Source organism: Rhipicephalus microplus, chromosome 6 (assembly GCF_043290135.1).
Source record: "Rhipicephalus microplus isolate Deutch F79 chromosome 6, USDA_Rmic, whole genome shotgun sequence".
NCBI classification, from domain to species: domain Eukaryota; kingdom Metazoa; phylum Arthropoda; class Arachnida; order Ixodida; family Ixodidae; genus Rhipicephalus; species Rhipicephalus microplus.
The window spans coordinates 179258583-179286417 of NC_134705.1; the positions used below are offsets into that span (position 1 = coordinate 179258583).

Genomic DNA, 27835 nt, shown 5'->3' on the forward strand with positions numbered 1-27835 from the left:
TTCATTTTTTTTCCTTCATTTCTTTCTTTATTTGCTCGTCTTTATTTATCAGCCGCGTTATCGTTTTTGCACTCGATAAGGCCGCGAACTGTCGATGACCGTACATGGAGCTGTACCAGCGTATGCACACATGGTGCAGTTGCCAGTCACTGTAGCTGGAGTTTTTCTCCTCGCAGAGATTGCAGATAGCGAGCGTCGTGTCTTTACCACGGGCAAAGTTCCTGTCATCCCTTGCGCACACTGTAAAAAAAAAAAAAAAAACTAATGATATTTGACTCCTATTGACTTCAACTAGATGAACTAGTCAAGCGAATGCTCTATAGATTACTATATATGGCTAATAGTCGAAAAAATATTTTTTTAATAGGATTAGCACAAAACAAGCGCATGTGCCCGGCGTGCGTGTAGTGATGCACGCAACTTGTCACTAATGGGCGACCATAGCTGATGCAACGAATGACGTTGCCGAATGACGTATGCATAGGCAACGGTACAGGAAAGAGGACGTCCCTTAACTGTGCGCTCAATTTTAAGTCAATAAAGGGGTTTTCTTCGGATAACGCCTAGGAGATCACGGGAGAAGCATATATGTTCAGCGAGGCACGATTGATTCGTTGTGCTACTCCCGACGCTCTCAAATGTATACGCTGATGTACTCCTGACTCACTTCAATCTGCACTGATTGACAAATTAAGGTCGCCTTATTCACTATTAGGTTCCTTGGTTCAACCTGCATTCCCGATTCATACATTAAAGAGTCACTTGACTCACATATTCACTTTAGTTTGCACACCTTATCATTTGCGCTTGACGACAGAAAAGTTTCGGTACCGTTCACCTCCTCGAGCCCGCAGGACGTTGCGCTTTACGACCAACGAATCATTTAATGCATTCGCCATCATCAAATTCTGCATATGTCTTACGTGCCGCAACCGCAATACACTTACCAGGCACGCCATACAGCGGGAGACCTCGAGAATAGATTTTCGTGGCCAGGGGCTCCTAAAGGTGCCTTTTGAATAAGTCTTTTCAATTGCTCGTTTTCTTCATTCTCTGCTTTATGTTGTTGTTATTGTCGTCGTTGTTGCATACACCAACGGGCCTAGCCAGAACTTCTTTTCAGGAGGAGGAGGTTCAGTTATATGTATGTTCGTATGTGCGTTTGTATGCGTATATGTACATGTCAGCATAAAGAAAAAAAAAATATTGCAGGAGGGAGGGGGAATTTCATCCTCCAATCCATCACCTTTGGCTACACCCGTGTAATTTGATAGAATGCGTCGCTGTGCGAGTTCGTGCATTATCTGGAAATAAAAGTACAGCGCAAGAGTTCCTGTTTGCCTGTCTCCTGTTTCTCATCTCTTTTGGGCTCTAGCATAAGTGTACAATGCATGCCGATTTCAGTTTCCAAGCGCAACTCGTAAGTATACTTAAGCATATTTCCATCTAGTTCGTTGGGCTTAAACTAAGAAATAAAAATACTAGCACATTTTTGGGGTAAAGCACAAAAGTTAAGTTTTTCAATGCCTACACACACTATATATATATATATATATATATATATATATATATATATATATATATATATATATATATATATATATATTAAATAATGAATAAAATTACTTTTATAACCTGCTATACCTGTTATATGTGCCTGTTATAAACAGTTCATCACGATTTGCGCCTTAGATCTTTCTTGTAAAGTATTTGGAATGTTGACCGGCGATTTTTTTTCTGAATAACACAATCTTAGCCAAGCAACTGCATTTTGCCGTCATTGTAAATGGCATCCAAAAAAAAAAACGTTCACATAAATGACGGTAGATCATCCCAGAAAGTATTCGTCTACATTATATTTCAAAGCACTGCACAATAAATATTTGCGGAACTAAGAAGAAAGCCACAGCATTTCAGAAAGAACTTCAATAAAATGACCCATTTCGGCTAGTTCGTATCTGTTCAATTCAATGTAAAAAGCGAGCGTTCACACCCGAGAGGCAATGGCTTCAGATTTCAGTTGGTTTTACGAATGGTGTTCTAGCCTTAACTGTCAAGAAGTTAAAATATGACGTTTGAAAGATAAATGTCAAAAGGAGACACTCGTAGAAAGTGTGCTCCCCCCACACCCTCAGAGGGGTAAGCTTCCCTCCCCCCTTGATTTACGCCACCGCTCATGGGGTCTCTTTTTAGTTTGCATAGGATGAGGATAAGACACCAGCTATGTTTATCAAGGGCAATGGGTTAGATGTTAATGACCCCCGTATACCCTCGAAAGCCCCCCTCCCCGTGCTTGCACTACATCCGGGCTCGGAGGCATGGCAAGCTTCACTTCTTGAAACATCTGATAGTGGTTGCAGTGCTGTTTACCCAATTTTGTAAACATTACATGTGCACTCCTTTGATACAGCCGTCACGTCGAATTAACGTCAGTTGTGGTTAGTTGCGATGCGCTGAAGATGATTTACGTAGCAGTGTCCAGGACCGGCATCTTCGTGAGCATCAGCGCGTCGTATCATATCAGCTTCTGGTGTTGGTAATACGCATGTTCCAGTTGGCATCGTTGCGCAAGTTGAAAAAAGCTGGTTATACGAACTTCTGCAACTCTTCAACACGTGGGTGTGCGTGTAACAACATTTGTACATATATTTAGCGTCGTTTCAAGCAGTGTCGCTCAATAAAAAGATTGGAACACGGTCACCGTCTCTCCGCGTGCCTCGCATAACGTTCATTCCCAGGTACGTGGGATCTGCCGAATTTCTTACAATGTTATACTGTGACATCAAGATCAAGTACTATTTTAACGGTTGTAGACGTCTTTATCACGTCAACGCTGCCGCTATTGGATTATTTTTAGATGCGATGTATCTTACGGTCGAGTTCAATCAGGTGTGTGGCGTGACCTTCCCAATGAACACGCGCGCCCTCTCCCCTCTCTCTCCTCGTAACACCGACGCACCCTCTCTCTCTCCTTTAGACATCCTTCCCTGCGCCGTTTGCATCCCCATTGAGCATGCGCGTACCATCCACTCTCTCCTCTCCCGCGCTCGCTCCCCTCACCTCGCAATGCCGACGCGAGATTTTTGTTTTTGTGCCGCACAACCATTCACTGGCCAACCCGTTACAGTGTTCTAGAAGGAGGATTCTGGTTCACTGTGACCCCGTATATATAGGCAGCTGACCTAGACCTCCACGGTAGCGCTGGGAGATTTGTTTGATGTGTTGTTGAACAATACGAATTCATGGCGTTCACGTTAACTAAAAGAGAAGTGCTGGTCTTTGTGTCCAATCGGAGTCGCCCGTCTCTCATTGCCCCATTAGCAGTGATTGGCATGTTCCAGTAGGAAACACCGGCACATCTCCGCATACTTTTCGCCTCCCCAGGTTTCTCTTTCGCGCGACGCCGCACGCTATAATGCAAGCGTTATAGCGTCCGCTTCTTCACGTCGGCCCATGGTTCCCTTTAGCGGGATATGGTGCGATTTCTTTCGTAACGTTCGTGTGGACGACGATGTCGGGGAGCCATTCTCGCGGTGTCCACTTCGTAAACGTGTCCACTTCGGCCTCCTCTGATTGGCTGGAAATCTGCGAACAGGTGCGCGCTTGCTTCCGGTATTTCTTCCGCGACGTCGTTTTGAGGATAGCGCGAGAACAGAACGACGGCAAAGAGACAAGAAGGACACGAAGGACACGAGCGTCCTTCGTGTCCTTGTCTCTTCGCCGTCGTTCCGTTCTCGCGCTACAACTATCGTCATGTCGTGCCAACTAGCCCAAGCTGCCACAGTTCCAAGTCGTTTTGAGGCCACGCAGCTTTCACAACTCTCGACACAAACGACAAAGACGGAACGCGTTTCCCCACTACAAGTGCTGCCCCAAAGTTCAACTTCTGGATGCAACTCTCGGAGGCCATGCATCAACTGTATTCGCGGTAACCCTCGAACGCGGTAACCCTCGAATGATAGGTTTAACACAGCCACTCTCCTGACGCACCTGGAAAGTCGGTACGCATTTTCTGCATCGTCAGTGAAACATCTCAACACGTTCATACGCTAGTGCAAACTTGTCGAGTTTGTCCGGCTACCTTACGCTTTTGTCCGCTTTCTCGTTACGCTGGGAATGTGCTGGCGGGTTCGGTGCATCGACGTGGTCGGGAGCGTCATGACGTCACGACTCGACACGTTTTCGCGTAACTGAACGTGCTCCAGAGAAGTGGACATGTCGACGCAGTGGACACTACGAGATCATATTGCACCCTGTGGGTCTCGCCAAACCTCGAAGACGCCGACGGTGAAATGTCGTGCTTGACATGGCACTTACGTAGCCATCTTCGACGGCATGCACAACTGGCACAGTTATCGCTCTTTTGAATATGCTAAATTTCCCACGCCTGAGAACGAAACTAACACATATTACTTAATATTGTGTTCCTAAAGAATGAAACCTTAATTGCGCTGACACTTTGTTACCATTAAACAAATTTTGTATCTAATCAAGTTTCAGTTGTACGAGTACACGGTAGTGGCATCATGTATTATTCATCTTACAATCTACTTTCAGTGTATTAACTTATTTGCAATCGACACAGACACCTGGCGCCTGCGACTGTTTATTTGGTCGTCCCGTTTTATACGGCGCTGAAAACGCGAATTATCAGTCCTCAACAACAACCATGGTGCCAAGCTACCCTTCCCGTTCCGTGTAGCCGATGTTAAGAAGGAGGAGAGGGAGAATCGGTCAGCCCGTTGGAAAGTCAACTCCGTTACCACCTAAGAGCAAAAAGAATCTCCACCTTATTTCCCCTTTCCCACACCCCACGTGTCAACCTAGCTTAGCTTGGTTAACCTCTCTGTCTTTCTTTTTTAAAGCGAAAGCTGTTATGAGATCACAGCTCGGCTCTCGTGCAGCAGTTGTGCGCCACCGCCGCCGCCGCCGCCGGTGTCCGTAACCACATCGCGCGTAATTAGAAAAAAAAAACTTAGTACCATAGACTCAGCGGGGCTCGAACCCGGGTGCGCTAGGTACCAGCCCACTATTGTACCACTGAGCTACGCGATTTTTTTTTTCTTTATTGACTGAGCTACGCCGGAGCTTCAGACTTACTGGCAAACTTTCCCTATAGGCAGGCTTATATCGGGAAAGGAATCGCGTTATTATGAGTAATAAAGCGTTTTAGAACAGCAAAAGACGAACCAGTCGTCGCACAATGCGACTAGCGTAACGAGTGGCGTCGTCCAACATTGCAACCCATTACAGAAGCTTGTTCTTGTTCCCCTATACACTGTGGCGCATACCCACTTCAGCCATAATTCCTCATCGTCGTCAGTCACGGCATGAACCATTGGCACAACATTCCTTGCAAGTGTTTAGCTGATATATGCCACGCTTCTCAGACGAATGACGAAAAATAGCATAGCAAATGCCGACCTGCTACCCTAAAACTTTTGTTATGACAACGTAGTGGGCATCAAGCAAGTGTGCTTGCAGTATAGTTACCCAATGAGTGTTTAGAAAAGGCTCTGAAAAGCCGCTCTTCAACTTTCGCTGTGACTGTGCTGCGCCTTCCGCGCAGGCCTGTTTTTTTTTTTTTTTTTGCTTTTCTTGCTCTCTCTCCGCCTACAGCCACCAAATTCGCACCCTAAGAGAATTAGCTCTGACGTGTTAAGAAAAAAAAAGTGTTTAACAATTTAGAGTGTTTAACAATTTAGACTGTTTAACAATTTAACAATTTGCCCTCCAACTCAACTATGGAGGGCAATTTGCCGTCCATAAGTACTATAACGAAGGAACCGAGACATCAACCTGAAGTGTATACCAAATCACACCTGTGTTTAGAAGAAGTGGTTAACGATTTACAGTACCTGGTACTCTACTCTGGCAAAACTAAAAGCCGTCCCACTTTCTTATTGGAGACCCAATCACACCTGTTCATCCTTATAAGTGACGTCAATCGCTTATCGTATGTTTCAGTTAATCGGTGTTACCATACCGACACATGCTGGTAATATCACTGGTTTTAAGATGAAAGCTTGAACGTCCCGGAAACTTTAGTAAGATAGTTTGACACCACTACTTAGCAAAATGACATATTTTAGGTATAGGAGCACTGAAGCTTTAGTTTTCGATAGACGTGATACTAATATCAACACAGGAAAAAAATATTACTTTCGATTCGAAGGAAACCAGCTAGCACGGCTTCTACATAGGTGATTTACAAGCGCGCCGCTGTGCTTTGGACGGAGATGGCATTTATTGTTAGGTTGTAACCATGGGTTATAACCAACAATACTTACTTACTAAAAAAAATATCCGATCTAATACAGGAAGTGTGGCAGCTTGGGCTAGTTGGTATGACATGACAATAGTTATAGCGCGAGAACAAAACGACGACACAGAGACAAGAAGGTATTTCGTGTCCTTCTTGTCTCTGTGTCGTCGTTTTGTTCTCGCGCTATAACTATCGTGATGCTAATGCAGGAATGACCGTTTCAGCATGCAAAAATACAGTCCCATTTCGCCGAACCGCTTGCCACGTGGACCCGCACAATTGGGGTTGTTTAGCCATAAGCGGGCGAAAAATGAGTAATGGTGGGCTCAGAAGAAATATACTCATTAAAGGAGAGAAAAAGCTACTAGCAGAGGACAGGGTCGAGCGTCTAACCACAAAAATCTTCGGTTACCCGACGCGACATGTTCTTGGGAGGCGCTCACTGAAACGACCAAAGACCGTTTAAGTAAAAGAGCGGCTCAAAATCTTTCTCCACAGATTGTGCTGTCCAGCGAAACACTGACCGGTGAAGCAGCTTTTTTTTTTCGTATTTCTGCTTGAGTTTCGGATAGACCGTGAAAATAGTTGACCGCCCACTGGCCTCCGTGACACCCGGCAAAGAAGCACTTGGCCCTAGCAAATCGCGACGTGTCACTTGGTCAGTTTACTCGAAAAACCGAAGACCGAGCACCACCAAAAAACTAAATGGAAAACAGACAAGCGGAAGCACACAATAACGGACCGGGATAACGATAACACTCCGGGCCACGTCGTTTCTGGCGTCCCGTAGATTTCGAGAGTTCGCCGTATTTCCGTTCGCCCCCCCCCCCCCCCCCAGAAAAAAAGAATCTTCCTCAGCTCGGCTTCGTTTTGAAAAATGCGACCGGTCATTACATGGTCAAAACGGAAAAAAGCTGGACGGGCAGCGCCTGGACACAATAAAGGCAGACCTCGCCTAGAAGGGGTGCTGTCCAGAGCTGTCCGCACAAACGCATCTTGGGTAGTTTATATTTTTTTTTATTTATTCCTTCTGGTTGGTCTTGAAAGTAACAACAGACCCTCTTCGATGATAAAAAGAAAAAAAATAGAAGGTAGGCGAAAGGGGATGCGAAAGCGTCTTGAGATGTTTATACTTTTCACTTGTTTGTTGCGTTTGGTGTTCAGTTTTCCCCCGCACCAGGCAGGCCCACTTTGCTTGATGAGGAGGAAAGCAGAGGAGGTTAAGAGAGGAGTGAGAAAGGGGCAGGTGTTGGAAGAGTAAGAGCCACGAAAAAAGGTGTAGGGATGCCGGACCGTGTGGGGAGAAAAACGACCCTGTTTTTGAGAGAAAAAAAAAGTCATAAAAAAACATACGAATGATTTCTGCTAAGCCCCGTACACATTGTACACGTCTTTCCTTCTTTCTTTCCTCCTCCTTACCCGAACTGACCAGTGTCCAGTCGATGTTAGAAGGGCTGCATTCTTTTTTTTTTTGTGTTGTCGGCACGTAGCGTAGCGGTCGGCACGGGCTCACAAACAGTGTTAGAACGGACCGCGAATGGTCGCCCTTTTCGAAAACCCACCGATCGAGGAGTAGCAGCAGCAGCAACAACGGGCGACACGACGGAGTGCCGACGGAGGGCAGTGGCGATGTCGTGCCTCTGCGCCGCCCCGCCCGTGCACCACTTCGTCCAGCAACGCGTCGCGTTGACGGCCAAGTCAACGGAATTCTGGCGAGACTCGGCGGCGGCGCCGCATCTTACGTCACGTAAGTTGGATTTTCATACCGCCACGCGATTGCATCATATTTTTTTTTGTTTAGGTAAATGACACAAGAAAAAAGTTGTTTTCGTAATTTCTTGTCGACGGCTAGCCCTTTTCACTAAATTGTTAGAATATAAATAACAAAAAATGAAAAAAGAAGAACGTATTACTTACAAACAGTCCTGCATTTGGCGAGTCCAAAAGTGCTCGTTTTTTTTTTTACACGTAGAAGTAATAGCATTGAAGGACTCTGGTAATAGTTACTGGGAGTATTTTATGTCCCAAACCCACGATATGATCACAAGGGACGCCGTCGTGGAGAGATACGGGCGGACGACCACCTGGGGTTCTTTTAACGCGCACCTAAATCGAAGTACACATGGGCCTCATTTTCACCTCCACCGAAAATGCAGACGGGATTCGATCCCGCGACCACCTGATTGATTGATTGATTGATTGATTGATGTGTAGGGTTTAACGTCCCAAAACCACCATTTGATTATGAGACGCCGTGTAGTGGAGGGCTCCGGAAATTTCGACCACCTGGGGTTCTTTAACGTGCATCTGAGCACACGGGCCTACAACATTTCCGCCTCCATCGGAAATTCAGCCACCGCAGCCGGGATTCGAACCCGCGACCTGCGGGTACGTAAGTTGGATTTTCATGCCGCCACGCGATTGCATCATTTTTTTTTTGTTTAGGTAAAGAATAAAGGAAAGAGTTGTTTTCGGAATTTCTTGGCGACCCTTTCCACTAAGTTAGAATATAAATAAAAAATAAGAAATAAAAAGGACTGAATTACTTAAACAGTCCTGCATTTGGCGAGTCCAAAAATGCTCGTTTTGTACACGTAGAAGTAATAGTTACTGGGAGTATTTTATGTCCCAAGCCCACGATATGATCCCGAGGGACGCCGTCGTGGAGAGATTCGGGCAGGACGACCGCCTGGGCGGGGTTCTTTTGGCGTGCACCTAAATTGAAGTACACGTGGGCCTCATTTTCGCCTCCACCGAAAATGCAGACGGGATTCGATCCCGCGACCTTCCGGTAAGCGCTTGAGCACCATAACAGCTATAGACCACTGTGGCTTGTATTTAGAGAACAAAAAATGAGAGATTAAGGAAGAAAAAGAATCGTATAGCCCAGCGTTTGGTTAGTCCGAAAATTCTCTTTATTGCAGCACACGTACAAGTATGGTGCACCCTTGTGCAGAAAGGTAGCCCGCTCTCTCATCACAAGTATTATTCGTGTCTTTGAAAAAAAAAAAGTCGATAAATTTTATTGCCTTGTGATTTATGCTTGATGTTGATCGGCTTATGTTTTTATTTGCTAATGAGAATGTTCCGACCGAGTCCAGTAAGCGGATGGAGTCGCTGCCGATGTGTGGTCTGCTTCAATAAAACTAGCAGCTGGTTAGAACACGGCCTTTAACGTTTTGTGAGGTTTTATTACAATGTTCTAGAATCCTTCTAGAACACTGTAGTTTTTATGCAAGGTTTTGCGGTTGTGACATTCATAAGCGTTCTTACGAGAATAAATAAAGCAAGTTCTTAGCCAGCGTCAGTACACGTCTCCTTTTTTTGTTTTCGTTTTTTGTTGTTGTTGTTGTTCGTCCTGGCTAATCCTGAAGTTTGCACCTTGAATGCGATGCGCTCGGCACAGTCGAGCAAGAGATGACGCACATCCTCGTCATCGTGGCCGCACGAACATGTCGACGATGGCGCACGCGGAATTCGGAAGGAAAAGCTATTTTCGAACGCTGTTTTGAGTCGTACAAGCGATGCATGTAAGCGTACTTTACGTAGGTCGTTGGTGCCGAGGGTCTCTATATAGTTGGCACTCGGTAATAATATCTGGCGTTTAACGTACCAAACCACGGTACGATTCTGACGGACGCCGTAGTGGAGGGCTCCGAAAGTTTCGACCGCATGGTGTTCTGTTTAGAAAAAAAATTGTTTACAGTATGTACAGAACGCAAAGGCTTCGTAGCATTCCAGTAACAGGGCACGTACACTTCGGCACATCTATGTATCACGACCACCATCACTACGTTGTAGTTAAGACATCATTGCTCTAATGTACACGACTATGTTGGCATACATGTGCACAAACATTCCATGCGATATCGTTGAATGCGATATCATGCGATATCATAATACAATGATGTACTCCAATGATGATACTCCATGCGATATCATGATACAATGGTATATAACGACACAATAGATGCAATGGAACACGATCTGTAACACATGAAATCATATATAACAACTCAACGGGCGCTGCTTTGCACCAAGTCGGTCGACAAATGAGTTTAGCGATCCCGGAGGCTTGTGAATCGAACCCGCGACCTATGAGTCAGCGGCCCAGCGCCGCAACCATTACATTACCGCGGCGGGCATGGCACTCAAGGTCAGGGTCAACAGCGTATACAAGATTGACTCCTTTACGCTGTCTGTGAATTAAATGGGCAAACGCAGTTCGCGTAATACGCGGCGTATATATGTCGCATTGTGATATTGCCACAGAAACTAATTGCACTATCCGATATTATGAAGAATCAGCGTCCACAGTCTTGTGCGCGCTCCTGCTTGTGGCCCCACGACTCGTGCCTCTTGTTCACTGGCACGAGTCAGTGTGGGTTATATCTGCGAAGAAGAAGAAGGCGCGTTGGCGGATGAACAGGTTTTTTTGTTTTGGAACGCTCTATAGCGGACTCTTCAATTTTTCGCACATAATATTCAGGGCACAAGTTCGCCCATAATAAACTAGTTTTTGGTGTTTCTTCTCTTGGACCCGTTACAATATGCGAAGAAAACGGCTGTGAGTATAATCAGTATAATGACGAGCGGCTTTTTCCAACTCCTCTGCCGTTTCATTTCCTTCGATTTCGCGCCGAGTGTGTACTTACATTTCCTCTTTTTTTTTTTGCTATGTTTACCCGTTTTCTTAAAAGAGTACCGACAAATTTTTAACATTTGCGGATTGTTTCTCTAAGTTAAAACAGTCATCCCAGGCGAATGCATATAAGACTGTTGTGTGTGCGTGTGTGCGTGCGTGTGCGTGCGTGCGTGTGCGTGTGTGGGGGGGGGGGGGGGGGGGCGTGCGCGTCCGTGTTCTGGAGACGTCAGAAGTCATGACACTTCTTGAAAAAGCTCTGTCCGACAAAGATTGGAAGGTCGTAATTTTTTTTTTTTTTGCCGCAACAAAAGCTCTTTTGAATGCTGTCTTCTATTTCCGCAATTCAGTTTTTCAATGTTTATTTTTCTCGCTTTTCACTAGACAGGAGGGTCTTCCGAAAATATATACACACTTGCTGTCGACCTGCAATAAAAAAAGGTGAAAAATAAAAAAAGAAAGTGCGCGCGTACGAGAATCGAAAGTTACACAAAAGGTTATAGGGACATTTTCAAAGCCGCTTGTGCCGTATGCGATACACACGGGCGCCATCGAAGGCAGTCCCGAGAGGTGCCCGCTTAAATGGCGATTCCTGCTGCGAGCGACCCCCGTCACGCAGGCCACGTCGCGAGTTGCACAATATACGTATTGTCCGTATTCGCTCGGCTGCCGCATGCGGCTATCCCGTCTCCTCGCGTGGGAGGGTCCCAAGCCAACACCACACCTTCACTTTTTTTGTTTGTTTGCAGGGTATATACCTCAGTGTTGGAATGTACATGAACAAAAAATAAAATGTCGCTTGAGCGGTCCTGTAACGAACGATTTTGTTACAAGGCTTCCCGTTTCGGCTCTCGTATGAGGAAGCCAGAAACGTCCGTCACATTTCAGTAGTGTCAGAACCGGTTGGTTAGGCATATATCGAAGCATATTGTTGTTGTTTTGGTCGAGACATCACTCTGCAATAAATAACATCATCATCATCTTCAGCATGACAACGCCCACTGCAGAACAAAGGCGCTTCCTATGTTTCACAAATCAACCCGGTCCCGTGCGTTTTGCTGCCACGCTAGACTCGCAAACTTCGCAATTTTATTGTTTTTTTTTTTTATTTGAAACAAATCCCGCAGCGCCACTTAGGCATTATTGCGGGGGGCACAGAGCCTCATAAAATGAATCCGCAGTCTTGCGGCCAACTACATCGGCTGGTAACGTGTTCCATTCAACAATGGATTGCGGAAAAAAAGAATGCTTAAAAAGATCCGTTCTGGGGTTGTATGGCCGTACTTTAAATTTGTGATCATGACGGGAGGATTGATAATACGCTTTTTTTAAATAATCTGAAGCATTAATGCCCGTTTTATTGTTATATATCGAATAAAATAGTTTTAATCTTAGATTACGTCTTCGATCTTGTAAGTATTGCCAATTAAGTTCTCTTTTCATACAACGGGAGCTTTCAGTTCGGCCATATTTTCCCAGAACAAATCTTGCTGCCATCGACTGAATGCGCTCTAATTCATGAATATGTATTTTGTTAAACGGATCCCACACAGGACAGGCGTATTCTAGTATTGGTCTCACATAGGCATAATATGCGGCCTGTTTAACTTCCTTGGTTACATGTTTAAGATTTCTTTGTAAAAAGCCTAGGGCTTTTCCCGCTCTACTTACAACACTGCCAATGTGCTCAGACCATCCCCCATCCTCAGAAAGCGTGACACCCAAATACTTATATTTGTGTTCATACCTAATAACTTCATTGTTTAAGATGTACTGATTTGTAAATCTATTAACCTTTTTGGTGAAACTGACGTGAACACATTTATTCGTGTTTAATACCATGTCATTATTTTTACACCATGCCTCCACGTGATTAAGGTCATCCTGAAGCTGGGTGGAATCCGTTTGGTCGGTCAATTCAGTATACAACACACAGTCATCAGCAAACATTCTAATACGACACCTAATTGTATCCGAAATATCATTAATAAACACAAGGAAGAGAAGCGGACCGAGTACGGAACCCTGAGGTACCCCTGATGTCACCGAAGCTAAACACGAACAAGATCCACCAAGCACAACCTTTTGTTTTCTTGAAGTTAAATAGTCCGCAATCCAACGGCAAATGGTTTGATGAATGTTCAAGTTCTGCAGTTTTTGAATCAGAATAGAGTGTGATACCGTATCGAAAGCCTTTCTGAAGTCTAAAAATAAACAATCAATCTGTCCTCGATTATCTAAAACTGATGCTATATCATGATAGAATTCAATTAATTGGGTTGTGCATGAAAAACCCTGTCTAAATCCGTGTTGTTTAGGATTAAAAAATTTAATTGAAGTCAGGTGATTCATTAAAGCAGAAAAAAGAACATGTTCAAGTACTTTACAACAAATCGGCGTCAAAGAAATTGGTCTGTAATTTGATACGTCTGATTTAGAACCACTTTTGAAAACTGGCACAACATTAGCTATTTTCCAATCATCAGGAAGCTTGCCTTCATCGAGTGATTTTTTATAGATAACATAAAGGTAACGAGCCACTGCCTCAGAGCAAAGTTTTAAAACTCTTGGTGATATGCCATCTGGGCCAGTTGCTTTACCTTCGTCAATGCGCTGTAACAACTTCATTATGCCATTGAATGAAAGCTCTATCTCACCCATAGGCAAATATTGTTCTTTTTTATTCGTGACAATCACTTGTGTAGGTGGGCGGAAGACCGATTTAAAGAAGTCGTTAAAAAGTGTGGCTTTATCTCGATCCTCAATTACAATCTCGCCACCGTGACGTAGGTTTGGTGGGCTAACCTTCTCAGTACCACATCGTCTCATATATTTCCAAAACCTTTTCTTATTAGAAAAGTCAGCGGCCAGACTCTTAAAATACTTTTTCTTGGCTTCTTTCAGTTCCATTTTATAAAGTGATGTCAAATCTTTCATTTTATTAAAATTTTCAGGGGATTTTTTTTGGCAGTATCGGGAAAAAGCCCTGAAAAGTTTTGATCGATACATCACCATCCATATTAACGACATAACCAACAGCAGCTTATTTTATGTCCTTTGTTATTTATGTCCTTTGTTATTATTATCATTATCATTACTATCATTATCATTATCATTATTATTATTATTATTATTATTATTATTATTATTATTATTATTATTATATTATTATTATTATTATTATTATTATTATTATTATTATTATTATTATTATTATTATTATTATTATTATTATTATTATTATTATTATTATTAAGGAATGCATTGCGAAGTGATTACACGGTACGTTCTTGTTAGCTCGGTTTCGCCAAAAAAAAACGCGTATTTGTTAATGCGCATTAAAATTGGGCACTTTTAGCAGTCCCGTTGTGCCAGAATGAGAAAGACTACGTGCTTGTAGGTTTTCTTGCTTGTTCCTTCACTTCGTTTATTAAGTGATTACGTCAAACAACTCTTTCGAATAACTCGGGATTCTGTCATCCGTTTTTCAAATACTGTTATGTGGTGGTCAGTTAGTGCAACAATAAAAGCAACTCCTATACGATGGAAATAGTCGGCTCGGAAAAATCGGCAATGCTCGAAATCTCTTCCTTCTAGCCATTTCACGGCGCTGTCTCCTACTTGCGCCGTTCTCCGTTGGAACATGGAACATCGAACACGGAACACACACACACACACACACACACACACACACACACACACACACACACACACACACACACACACACACACACACACACACACACACACACACACACACACACACACACACACACACACACACACACACACACACACACACACACACACACACACACACACACACACACACACACACACACACACACACACACACACACACACACACACACACACACACACACACACACACACACACACACACACACACACACACACAAAGAAGGTGTGGAACAATTTCCGCGGCGTTCACTTTCCCGAAATACAAAAAAAAACACACGAAAGCTTGCAAAGTTGCGACATACCCACTAATTTTAAGATACATCACAACTTTAAATCGGCTAACGAAATAGCCTGGTTTCGCGATTTGTTGTTTACATAAGAGGGTGGTAAGGAACGGTAAACGAACACCGTCAAATGTTTTGAATACGTTCGATTGGACTCGCCGCGCTAAAGGGGAAAAAAAAAGACTGCGGCATACAAATACGCATCACACAGGCGTGCCATTGAGGGCCAATAAAGTTTTAGCACACCCGTATGAGCACTTGCCAGCGCCGGCTTCCTTGAAAGGTTCCAAGTAATCATGGTAAGATTCCACTAAATTTCATTACCAATGTCGTTGAAAGCGGGACGGCTCAGTGCTCTCCCATAGTTGAGTACTAAGTACCCGAAATCGTTAAACGTTCTTTCTAAACAATGCGACTGTGATTTCGCCGACCTCATCAGGTATGAGTCCCACGGGACGGCTTTATTGCTCTCATATAGTAAAGTACCCCGTACTCTAAACGTTAACAACTTTTTTTTTTTCTCAACACAGGACAAATGCGTTAACGGGCTTCCAACCCCGCGCGTCCCGACTATATAGCAATAGCACTTGCCGCCTCGCACACGAAGCCTAATTGATTGATATGTGGGGTTTAACGTCCCAAAACCACTACATGATTATGAGAGACGCCGTAGTGGAGGGCTCCGGAAATTTCGACCACCTGGGGTTCTTTAACGTGCACCCAAATCCGAGCACACGGGCCTACAACATTTCCGCCTCCATCGGAAATGCAGCCGCCGCAGCCGGGATTCCAACCCGCGCCCTGCGGGTCAGCAGCCGAGTACCTTAGCCACTAGACCACCGCGGCGGGGCGCACACGAAGCCTAGATCAAGGGTAATCATTAGATCACCTCAGAGCCTGCGAAATCTGCATGGCGGACGAGGTCTCACCTTTAGTCTTCGACATTATAAAGCGAGCCGTCAGGAATTGAGACCCCTCACCCAAACGCACCGTTTGGACCCCGAGTCAACAGCGAGGTAACGAGGTTGCGGATGTAGCTGCCCGCGCGCTTAACCACCGCGCACTTCACCCAGGCTTTTCCGGCTTAGAGACCACAGCAAAGTGTTTGTGCGATTCAGAGAAATTCCTGTGTACAGTACTGCGAACGACATCTGCTCTTAACAATGCCTGCATGCTCAGGGCTTGAGTAAGCCCGTTGAGAGAACCCTAAGGCGCTTGCAGACCAACACCTTGTTGTGTCGTGCTATACTAAAGCATTTCGACCCGAAACTCGATGGGCGGTGTCCCCACTGAGCGGAAGTCTCCGATAACTTTCACATTCTGGGGGCATGTCAGATGATCCCTTCCCCTGAACCGTTCAACTATAGAGGCATGAGATAGGGCTGGAAGCTCACAGACCTCTAGTCCGATGGGCGCGGGTAGCAGCCTTGTGCAGCGGGGTCCCGGAATTAGTCCTCCCGTGTAAAATGGCCCTTATGAGCCTGCAAACTATATATCCACGAATAAAAGTTTTACGGAGAAAGCTGTTACAAGATCGGAACACGGGTCAGGTGTGGCGCCGTAGTTGCCCGCCGCCGCCGCCGCCTGTGTCCGTAACCAGTATCGAAAAAAATAAGAAAAAAGAAACTTGGTAAATAAAAAAAAACACCTGGGACACAATGAGCATCAAACCCGGGTCCACTGCACGTCAGCCTAGTATTCTAACACTGATCCACGCCGGTGCTTGGAACTCGTTTCCAAACTGGCCTTACCTTAGGCAGGTTTTATGTCGGGAAAGGAATCGCGTTCATGTGAGTGATAAAGCGTTTTAAAACAGCTAAGGGACAACCAGTCGTCACGCAAAGCGAATCGCGTAACGGGCGGGTCCGTCCACTGCTCCGGACCCATGACAAAAAAAGCTTGTTTTTGGTCACGTATTAATGGTGGCGCATACCCACTAATTCTACACCATCGTCTGCCACTGTATAAAAACGTTGCATAAAAATTTCTTGCGAGCGTGTAGCTTCTCCGAAAAAACAACGAAGGATAGCAAGGTGAATGCCTCCCTATTACACACAAATGATTTTGATTTAGGGTGTAGTGGGTACCCAGCAAGTGTGCTTGCAGCAGTTACCCAAATAGTGTTTAGAAAAGGCTATGAAAAACCACTTTTCAAGCTTTCGCTGTGACTGTATTACGCGTTCCGCGCAGGCCTGGCGGTTTTTTTTTTTTTCATATATGCACCGAGAGGACGAAATGCACCTTTCGCCTCAAAAGGCGGGAGGAGGGTATGGTGGACTAGAAAAAAAAAAACGAAGGTGGGAAACAAAACGGAACACTGTCCGCGTTTTATTTTGTTTATATGTATTGTTTACCTATAAGGGTTCACAGTCTACTACATTAGGATGGTGTTATGAATATATCACACTTTTGAGAGGCAAAACGTTGTTAACATGGGCTCCACAGCATAGCAGCAATGCATAAGTACATGAGCACACACGTAGATTAATATATGTAGTAAATATACAAGGCAACTCGCTGCAACACAACAAGGAGATGGAATTTTAGAATGGATAAAGTGTAGCTGATTGATAAGTTGGAACATGTGGGGTCACGGATGCTTGTTATATACGAGTAGACCCAGGAAGCTTGGCTCATATCTCTAGCAGCGTTATAGGCGAAATTGACAACGAATGGGTGGACAAACCTTCGGAAGATGCATTCGAGATGCTTTGATATCAAAGGTGCAGCATGCATCAACAATGAAGGCACATACGAGTTATGATATTAAATCTTATAAATACACGCAGAGACGAGAAGGTTCCCTTCGAAAAGCAAGCAGAGAAAGCAGTATAGCGATGCTCTCGTAAAGGTTATATGCTGTATGATCCGCGGCAAACGAACTCATCGTGCGATACGATATGTCTTGATTATGCGAAGTCGTGCGCGTAAATTATAACCACAGAATGGCCAATTTGTATAACCTCTCAATACGACGCAAAAATTCACGCCTCTGTCTCTTTCATAAGATCTATCACACTAACAAAACCCTCTCTGATTCACTGTTTTTTCCACCAGCCTACATATCAGCACGCAATGACCATCAATACAAGGTTGGCGTTCCCTGCTGCCATACGAACCAGCACTTCAACTCTTTCATCCCTAGAACATTTACTGACTGGAACCACCTTCCCGCATCGATCGCTTCAATCACAGACGCCAACGCGTTCATATCAATCATTTTTGAAAGTGCATTATGATTTATTCCAATCCTGCTGTTTTGTTTTACTTCTTATTGATATTTGTTGTCCCACTCCTCTCTGTAATGCCCAGTGCCTTGAGAGTAAATAAATGAAATGAAATCAAATCAAATTCGCAAAGCCCTTCGCCTTAGTATGCGAACAGCTGTTATCGGTTCCATTGCGCCATTGACTGCTGCACTGTTATGATGGTGGAGCAGCGACGTCAAAGCCGTACGGTATATATGCGTACACTGGGCGTTCCAATTGTCACGCAGCGCAATTTTAGAAAAGAGGAACGGCTTTACGCGAAACAAAGCTGGTGCATATTGTTCCCAGTGTGCTGTAGTAGCCGCTGCTAGATTTTTCGTTAATGGCAATAAATTAATTATCCATATTTGTATTTGTAACTAAAAAAGTACTCGCCTAATTATCAATATGTCCATGAGGCAGATGTTCGCATGTTGAAACGATATCTGTCCGTGCTATTTTCAACAACGTACTAAGTGCGCGCTCATTTTTTCCTGTTAAAGAAAACTCCCGAAATACGAAACATAACAAGTGACTATGGACCAATGCGCACACCAGAAAGGAACGCCCTCAAACATGCTCGCTTTGAGATAGCCAGTAGCAATGACGAAAATATAGAAATAAAAAAAAAAGATACGGATCGCACTATCAGCCATTTTCCGTCCGAAGAAACACGCCCCCTTGATCTTACACAGTCAGGCTGTAATCGCTCTAATCGGAACAGTGATACGGCCGCGAACAGTTAGTTGACCGCGAGATGCGAATGGTGATAGCGACGTGCACTGAAGCGGATGCATGACATCCCTATACAAAACTGTAACACATGTTATTGGCACCCGACCCGTATAGCATTGCCAATGCGCAAAACGCTGTCTTTGGCAACGGAAAAGAGGCGAAGCGGTTGCTTCCAGTGAGGTCATTTGAGGGCGCTGTTGTCTTTCGCGGGTGTGAGTGATGCAGTCACGGGTTAATTTTTCATATTTCGCGAGCTCTCTTTACTCACAGAAAAAAAAAATTGGCTCGTAATCAATATATCGTTAGAAGTAGCACGGACAGATGTCATTTCAAAATGAACACATCTGCCTCGTTGACATTTTGATAATCTGGCGAGTACTTTCTGAGTTACAAGTATTAATAGAACTAATTGATTGATTATCATTAACGAAAAAAATAGTAGCGGCTACTACAGTACACTGGGAACAATATGAACCAGCTTTGCTTCGCGTAATGCCGTAATTAGCCCCCCCATTTTTTTTTAAATTGTGCTGCGAGATAATAGGGACGTCTTTACACACTATTACAGTGCCGTTACGCTTTGATTCTAGCGCGATGCTAAAGCGTTAAAGAGAGAGAAATAAAGATGCAAGGAAAGGCAGGGAGGTTAACCAGACGCACATCCGGTTTGCTACCCTGCACTGGGGAAGGGATAAAGGGGAGAAAAGAGGTTGCAGAAAGATGAGAAGGTACACACAATCACGAGCACACTCGGCGTTAAAGCCACGCGAATTGCTGGAGGCGTGCGGCAACGTGATGAGATCATTGCAGCGGCAAATACAGGTGTTGCAGAATAAAAGAGCAACGTGGAGACGTAGAACGTTACGATCTTTTTTTTTTTTTCGTATGTACGGCAAGCCGGCATTGCTAATAGATAGCGAAAGGTTGTTTATATAGGAAAAAACGTTTTTGTCGGCGTTTATGCAACCGCTGGCATACTCTCACGCTCTGTTTAGGGATAGGGAACGGCAATGCAATATTCCATAAGAGAGGGGAAAATTATACAGAAAGGAATATAAACAAATATGAGACGCGCAAGTGAACCTGATCCAAATATTCACCTTCTATGACATCAGGTTTGTTTAGGCCCATATGGGCCCTTATGGAATCATATAGACCCACCAGGTCTATATCAAATAGACAATCATTCAAGCTTTCCGACTATAGGCCAATTTTCGAGAGGAAGTGTGAGCAGCGGCTCCAAAACGAGTCGCTCTTTTGAAGGACTGGACACTATTCATAATGTGCGTGCGTAACGTTAAATGATCTTAGAAGCGTGGAGGTTTGCACTAGCTGGTATGGCATGACGATTGTTATGGCGCGAGAACAGAACGACGACAAAGGGACAAGAAGACAAGCGCTCGTCTACTTCTTGTCCCTTTGTCGCCGTTCTGTTCTCGCGCTATGACAATCGTCGTTAAGTGATCGAGGCAAATCACGTTCGTTTTCGCTCAAACAATTATCTCTCGTCGTGCGCCACACGGGGCATTCAATTATTATGCACGCGGCCCACTGGCTGCCACAGTTATCACAGTATACGGATTGATGGATAAGCGAATACGCATTTATACGATGAAAAACATTATCTGATGTATTGTAAAAAATACGCTGCATTGCGCGAAATCACATTACATGCCGTCTTTTGTCTCGTAAAATTGGAGTTAAACAGTTCAAATGAACTTTCTTTGGGGGCTTTGTCCCTATAGGGTTCAGTGACGGGAAAGTTGCCGATGCCTTGCAGGAGTTTATTAAAGCTACAAAAAGATTCAGACTGTAGAAAATATTATTACTCCTAAATTACTTTTTACAAATTGCTTTATTCATTCATTTATTTACTTGTTGCTAAAGCTACCTGCTTCATTTTCTATGTGCTTTATTTCTAACTGTCCATTCCTCATTTAATTTTCGCCCTTTTTTCTCATTAGTTTCACAAACGTGAGCTAACAAGTTAACAGTATTTCGTCAGAACTACCCGGTTCTTGGCCAATACCCCGGCATAGGTGTGCGCCACAGTTTTCAGTCCCTCCGTCCCTCCCTTCATTCTTTTTCTTTTCCTTTTTCCCATTTCTTCATTTTTCTTTCTTTTTCCTTTCTTCCCTTTTCCCTTTCTTCTTTTTCCCTTTCTTCCTTCGCCATCTGCGTGAAGCCTTTGCCATCCATGTTGAGGGTCGCTCACGTATCAAACTCTCCATCTATCACGCTGACCGAAAAAAAAGAGAGAGAGAGAGATTAAGTATCTGCGCCGTTGAACGTTTCAATTGACAAATCCAAGCACGTGCACGTGTGTTAGGAAAACCTTCTCCCTCTCCTCCGGCTTTCCCTTTTCCAGAATGCGCGTATATTTGCACAGCGAAAACAAACGCAGTTGTTGGCAGTCAGCGCTATACAGTCCTGTTTGCTCTTCCTCGTTTTTTTTTTTTTGTTGTTGTTGTATCGCACTGTTTGGCCAAAACCTTCTCCCCATCATTCTCGAAGGATGCAAATAAATTTTACTTCTCTATCTCTCTCCTCTACGAAGGGGTTATTGTATAATTGTATAAGCCCTTTATGGGGTGCGTACAGCTTTTCACGCATGACAATTTCATCGAAGATGATGATACAGTGTCTCTGTCTGTCGACGTATGAACTAATGCACGAGTCATTGTTGGCGGGCAGACGCCTCATATCCGGAGCATCTTTTGGGCCATGGTAGAGACGTCTTCTCCAACTGTCCTTTCGTTCCTTCACTTAGGCTATATACCTTTCCGTCGTGCTCTTTAAAAACAGTTTTCAACCCCGTTGAGAGCGCGGAGAACATACCAGTGAGCGTGGACGAAAGCCCCGCGTTTTGACAATGGACTGGTCAGAGTGGCACGGCGGGAGGCGCCGCCACTCGGTCAGTTCGGACAGTTCTACGCCTTCTGCGAACACATTAGGGCCAGGTATGCGCACGCAGGTGTGCCCCCCCCCCCCCCCCACACACACACATGCCCCTCTCCCTAATTTTCCATTTTTTGCAGCAAGTTCTAACGCTAAAGATCTCAAAAGAGGCCACGAGAAAGGCAGGGGGGGGGGGGGGGGAGTTGGCGTAGCGGTGAAACATTGCTACCCTTAATGGAGCACCATGAATGGTCTCCACGAAGCATTGATTGATCTTTTTTTTTTCTACGGAAGCTGCATTTATGCAACATTTCTTTTCCTAAACAACTTCCTCTTTTTAAGCTATAAACAAACAAACAAACAAGAAACCTACGGCCAGTTTAAGAAAGATATTGGCCAACACAATGCCTCGAAAGGGAGGAAACACATTCACGACACTTGCGGCCGACTGGGCTTTCGGGGTACGGAGCGAAAGCTTTCAGGTGATTCGTGGCAGCCAGGTGTACTGCATGCTTACAGAACGCTCTTGCGAGTATAAAGTAAACCATGAAAATCAACGAGGGGCCCACGGCCAAAGCAAACCGATGACGAGTTGAACGCAGTGCTGCAGCATCGGTTCCGCGGATGTTAAAGGGGTACCGACACAAAACTCTGGCCTCGCGTTTTCCTGCTGCAATGCGTTGCTAGGGCCCTGCTATAGTCATGACGCAACACATCGTTTGCTGCAACACGCTACAAATATTTATTTACAGGCTCCTCGTTAAATAATCAGTTTCGGTTTGAGGGAGTTACAAAAACTGGGTGCAACTGTCGCCACCTAGCGTGTGCAGTTCTTGACCACGTCACCACACAGAACTGTGACGCACTTCCGCACGGTCGGTCGGCATCAAGAGTTACCTTAGAATATCGGAAACGGGACTTGAATGTCATTTCATGTCACCGTTTTCATGTTACACATGCGCGTAGCGAAGGATTGGGTCGCAGGTGCAACGTACCCCCCCCCCCCCCCCCCAAATCCCCAAAATATCTTCGATTTTGCTTGCGTATACACGCACACACAAACGCACGCGCGAACACATAAAGTATGGTTGAACAACCCTTTCACCTCGAAAAAAAAATTCTAGCTATGCCTCTGATGTTAAATGTATCTTTATTTTCTTTATTTCTTTATTCAATGATTACCCCGCTTAGCCCGAAGGCGCTGCAGCAGGGGGGTTACAATGTCGAGAAAAACACAGCTTCATTAATACAGCACACTTGTTCATTTGATAAGTGATTCCATTCTCTAATGGAACGAACAAAAAAGTTACTTTTTCATATTGGTGCAACTGTCATTTCTTGAGTACCGGCTTAGGACAGACCTTGCAGCTCTATTTTGTATTTTTTCAAGTTTGTAACTTAAAGTACTGAACACTTTTTAGCATGCTCGATGCGTCCATTACCATAATGATATTATAGTTATACAGTGCTCAGTGCAGGTCTCGCGTACTTAAATACTGTGTTGTCGGAACGCCGCATCTCGTGACGTTCCGAAGACAATGCAGTATTTCCATGCTTAGTGCACGCTAAACCGACGTTGCTGAAATATCTATACACGCTCGTCCATCGACACTCCCGACGAGCACGCGATGAAGTTTTTTTTTTGTTTGTTTTAAGACGACGCGAGAGAGTATAGTTGGCGTATATAGTCCACGTTTAGTGAAATAAGATGCTACATTCATTGGGAGGGCGTCGCTCGCACAGGAAAAGCAAAAAAATGCCGCCATATCCACGAAGTGAATGATGATGAGTGGGCGAAGCTCCGGAGGTAAACCTGGTAAACCATGAATTCTCCGTACTTTTTGCCCACTCGATTTTATTGCAACGCTCCCCCTAGCGTACGTCGCCGCACTATATCGAACGATGACACGCGCCATATGTGGCATCATTCCTATTTTATAACACCTCGCATCTTTCATAATCAACTGCACGTACCGCCGTCTAGTTTATAACATCTTGCATCTTTTGGACGGACGGACGGACGGATGGATATGGCTGTACCCTTTAGATCGGGCGGTGGCTAGCGTAATACTTAGAACTGAACGAGAGGTGGCTACATACAGGGGACGCACAGCGCACGCCTTAAGGAGCTTCGCTCCTAAAAGCGTCTACCAACATTCGTTGACATTGACTGCGCGCGTCGAATTATACAAACGTCGGTTGTGTTTTCACGTGTTCACCGATAGATGGCTTTACTCTACCCATGTACAGTACATCGTGGGCATAATACGTGCGGGAACAGCGAAATTGCAGTTCATAAACAACAGCGGCTAAACGTAGCTAGTAAGCGTAATAGTGTTAACGACACAGTATGCCCACGTGGAAAGAAATGGTCATACGTCACATTCACATCAGTACATGTCAAGTAACCGTTGAATAATCGTGAATCGGGTATACCCCAGTTGATGCTGCTTACAGTACGTTTTCATAGTATCGGCTCGCGATAACACGCATCAGCTGCTTAATAAACATCTGCTCGATAATGCCTACATACTGACTGAATTATTTCTTTCACATTTCATGCGTATAGAGACACATGCAGGTGCCTTTGCATACCTATGCAGTGCTTACAATTTAAGAATAGTCAGCAAGCGGCGACACATTCTTTTTTTGTTCTGTGCTCCAGTGGCGCCAACGAGTAGCGACCGGACTCACTCGGCGTACAAATTTTCGCTTAGCGTAAAAATTGTGCTTAGCGCACAACAGGGCGAAGAATGTGGGCGGGTTGGAAGGGGGGGGGGGGGCGCCCTCGTTTTGTGCCTCCTCTCAAGAGCAAACACAGTCAAAACAGAACGCATGAGTTACCCGCCTTCCTGACCCCCCCCCCCCCCCCCCCAACCAAAAAGTGCTGGCACCGCCCCTGTGTGATTGCTCAAAAAAAAAAAACACATCTATATTACAATGGTTTAAGATGCTTTAAGCTATGTGGTAGAGTAGCGTAAAATGGATTAATGTATGAAGCAGTGTGGAGTACTTCCATGTCAATTCGAGCGAATTACAGAGGCTCGAGGAGCCCTCAAAAGCGGTGATCTCCACGAACGAATAAACGATCTGTCCAAAGGGCCCGCGATAGCAATGGGAGAAAGACAGTGGTCCTCCAACCCCAACGTGGGCGCACCCGCAACTACAACTCTAACCCCCGTATTCACAAACGCTCCTCGACTCGACTTTCACCCTCCACTTGACGGAGTTGAGCACTGCGCCACCACTCGGCTGAAAATGACGCTGCGCTACACAAGAATCGCAGCAGACTATCGCTGGTATGCAGTTACTTGCCGTGCCTATCGATGGCGCTTTCACCGGCTTTCTCGTGTGAAGGCGAAGATCAGAGTGAAAGGAGGTTCTAGAATGCGGGGGTAATTACTTAGGAACTGAATGAAATTTGTTGGAACAGCTGCCTGACTCGAGAGGCCGACAATCGGTTACAATTGACCCGAAATTTATCAATTTTGCATGTTTTGACAAACGCGAAGTGTGGCAGCTCGGGCTAGTTGGTATGGCATGACGGTAGTTATAGCGCGAGAACAAAACGACGACCCAGAGACAAGAAGGACACGTGTATTTCGTGTCCTTGTCTATGTGTCGTCGTTTCGTTCTCGCGCTATAGCTATCGTCATAACAAACGCGCACACATGCGAACTCGCGCACGAACATTTATACAGCATGGTTGAACGCCCCCCTCCCAACGCCCCCTCACCACACCCCAAAAAAATTTTTCCTGGCAATGCTGCTACGCTGCTGCTTCCGAGAGATTTCTATCGGCAATCGTGTCACTGGACACTTTCCCAGGCCTCCCACGTTCTGCAATCAGCGTGACTCATCGTACCGAAAGCTTTCGAACGAAGGGATAGTAGATGTACACGCGTGCAGAAACGATTGAGTTGGGCAGTCCGGAGGAATTCAGTCGAAATAACATCACGACCGGAGCAATGCCGAATCGAATATTCCACGTGCTACAGCCAACGAACGCCAACAATCACTTGGATATTACGCCATGGGCTACTGGATTCCACCAAGAACTGGTGAATATTTGGGAGCAATTCCACCTAACTGGACATGCACTGAATGCGCGCGCTTGTACAGATAGGGCTTTGTGATTATTCCTAACCAATCGCATAATTGTTATGTAAGTAGTACAAACTGCATTCACACGTATTGTTCGTGACTGCGATTAAAAACATGCGCCGTCTTGGCGTTAGATGAGGAATCACCAGATTTTTTTTAAATTTTTTGTCAACCTTTCCTCAACTATATCTTGTTCTTGAAGCGTGGCCCACGCAAACATTTTTTTTAAATAATAATAATATTATAATCCCGTTTTGTATTCACCAAGAAAAAGCAAGTGTCAATAATGTGAAACAAACTGAGGAATATGAAAAGCGGTTTCCGGGCGCATCATAGATTTGTGGAAACGATGTCAATTAAGTACAAACCAGTGGCATAGTTAAAGGGTAGCAAACCAGGCCTATGCCTCCGCCCACATTGTTAGACTGGACCATATCTGCCTGCCTGGCCCTCACTTCAGGTGAAAAAGGCGCCACCCCCCCGTAAAAATTCTGCTGATGCTCCCGGTACAAACTCATGAAGAAATGTTGTTCACTAGAACTTAATTTTCACAAATTATAGGTCATGCTACACGCTGTGTGGCGCATGCCGTGTTTATTCACGCAATTCCAGCGCTGGCTATAGCGATGGGTGGCATTCGCTATTCATTCTCGCAGCGACGCAGTAAAACAGATGAGCATGACTGTTCCGCTGCTTCGGCTTATCATACGCTTCTCAATGCGGTAACTTTCGGGTCGAGAAATTAGACGAAGACAATTTCCGTATATGCGGGCCCGTCTATGCATCCATTCGACGCATATCACATAATAATAGTAATACTTGTTGGGTCTCACGCACTGAAACCAGAATGTGATTATGACCTCATGCGGTTGAAGAAGAACGGCTATTTGAAGTTTACTACCTACCTATTTGGAGTAGTATTCTAGCACTTTCGTGCTTGCGCTGCAAACATTATTACACACGCGGTTCTTTAAAAGTGAGCCTAAATCCAAGTACACGGGCAGCTAGCGCTTGCGCCTTTACCGAAAAATGCGGCCGCCGGGATTCGAACCCGCAACCTTTGGGGTCAGCAGCAGAGCTCCAAGACTACTAGAACACAGGTCGTCGCGGCGGGTTCCCACAAATCACAGACTAAAGTATATTGCGGGCCACGGAAGCTTTCGTCTTGTTTCGGTAAGCTTACTATCTGTTTGTTTAGTAGCGACTGTATACAAGAAGCATGCTCACCTGCAATTCGCTGGCAAACGAAACGAACACAGTCTCTCCCTGAACTGGCGCAACGCACGAAGGCGTATCACATCTCGTTGGCCGGTCTGGGTCGTCTACACCGTCCCGAAGCGACTTGGCCTACGAGAGACCCTCTGGATAATTTCGATCACGTGGGTTCTATTTGGATCACGCGCGCACAATATACACAGGCCTGTGTAGCATTTCGTATCCGGGAGGGCCACCACGGCCGTGATGGAAGTTTCGGGTTAGCAGTCGCACACCGAAACCACACACTGGCCCGGCATGCAATGGCGGCACTGCAGCACTTCGCGTAACCGTCCGTTCTGCCACGGAAGTGGTCACTCCGTTAATAAAGGAAAGGAAAGAAAAAAAAAGTTTGTCACGCGCAGGAAAAACGCCCGAAAAGCGCGCATGCGCAAAAAGCGCCGAGAAGAGATCGGCGCCCGAAGCGATAAACGCGCAAAATTATCTCCCACCCCTCTCGCGGCGCTAGACAATCTAACCAAGTAATCACGTAGATACAAACGAAAAAAAAGGGGGGGGGGGGATAGAATGAATGACAATGGGGAGAGGAGGCAAAATAAAAAAAAGTATTCGAGGGCCCCCGCCGTAAACGGGAAAAAAGCGATGTAAGCGAAGTTCGACGTGCGCAGTTGAGAGCGATTTGAAGGTTATCGCGCGAGCACCGACAAATTAGAACTATACGACGGCGCCACGTATACCAGAA

General features: G+C 45.1%; 1 long non-coding RNA gene across 1 annotated transcript; it reads right to left on the minus strand.

The window, feature by feature from the left end:
- On the minus strand, nucleotides 1-27636 carry LOC142765059 (uncharacterized). Its single transcript, XR_012884043.1, has 2 exons — nucleotides 27106-27636; nucleotides 1-240 (listed from the first exon to the last, which is right to left on the minus strand). It is a non-coding gene; the product is annotated as an uncharacterized LOC142765059 (long non-coding RNA).
- Nucleotides 27637-27835: the final 199 nt, after the last annotated feature.